Here is a 1,405-nt window from a genome sequence, read left to right as displayed (position 1 = left end):
CTTGTTCATCTTCACATCACAGACAGAGCGTCACTGTTATTTAGAGCTGTTACTGTGAGCTGAGATCAGACTGAGACACATCAACTGTTCTGAGAACTGATATGAGTGTAACACTTTTATTCATCAAGGATGCATTAAATTGATCAAAAGTGACAGTAGAGACATTTATAATGTTACAAAAGATTTCTATTTCAAATAAATGCTGTTCTTCTGAACTTTCTATTCATCTGTGAATCCTGAAAAATAAAATGTATCACAGTTTCCACAAAAATATGAACTGTTTTCAACACTGATAATAATCAGAAATGTTTCTTGAGCAGCAAATCAGCATATTAGAATGATTTCTGAAGATCATGTGACACTGAAGACTGGAGTAATGATGCTGAAAATACAGCTGCGCATCACAGAAATACATTACAGTTTAACAGATATTCACATAGAAAACAGCTGTTTTAGATTCTAATAATGTTTCACAGTTTTTACTGTATTTTGATCTAATTAATGCTTGACTGATGGATGAATGTTGTTCGTCTCACTGCAGGTTCAGATGCTGAAGGACTGGAGCGACTGAACACACATCTAATGTAAACGGGTCAGTCTGCAGGTCAGTTGTGATGAGGGTTACCATGGCGAGATGCTAGCAGGAAGTTGTGGGTGTTTCACTTGTGTGCATTTCCTGTTCCAGTGAAGTCAGCCCTTATAAACACACACACACACACACACACACACACACACACACACACACACACACACACACACAACACACTCACACACACACACACACACACACACACACACACACAGACACACACACACACACACACACACACACAGCTTTGTTTGGCTGACATGGTTGTGTCGCTCTCTCATGTGTTTGTAGTTGAATGATTCACTTGCTGTTTGACTGTGATCACATTGAAGTATTATAATTAGAATTAAGTGAGTTTTTGCTTCAAACAAGAACAAATATCTTCTAATGGAGTCAGAAAAATAATGCTATTTTCAATTTGAATTACTTTATTTTTCCGACTTCATTGGCAGATATTTGTTCTTGTTTTAAGCATAATCTCACTTCATTTTCATACATTTTTCAGAAAACAATTAATATCTTAAGTCATTTTGCATCTCCAGTAAATGTATACTGATTTAAGGATGTTTCGATATTTGTTCTGGAAAACAAGACAGAAACTCTGAGAAAGAACATCATTTTTTTTGCATCTTTGATACTCAGTTGAGAATCAAAATGAACTGATCTGCACTGAAGCAACTGGGTGAATGAGAGTGAATGTGAAATATCTGTATGTCAGTGAATCACACTCGTGACACGCTCTCAACACGCCTTCATGTGTCCGAGTTACACCGCCACATCCATGAATGACAGCGTCACGCTTCTAGTGGATTCAGC

Source organism: Sinocyclocheilus anshuiensis, unplaced genomic scaffold (assembly GCF_001515605.1).
Source record: "Sinocyclocheilus anshuiensis isolate Anshui unplaced genomic scaffold, SAMN03320099.WGS_v1.1 scaffold711, whole genome shotgun sequence".
NCBI classification, from domain to species: Eukaryota; Metazoa; Chordata; class Actinopteri; order Cypriniformes; family Cyprinidae; genus Sinocyclocheilus; species Sinocyclocheilus anshuiensis.
The sequence above is the reverse complement of the archived record's forward strand: the minus strand, read 5'-3'. Positions refer to the sequence as shown.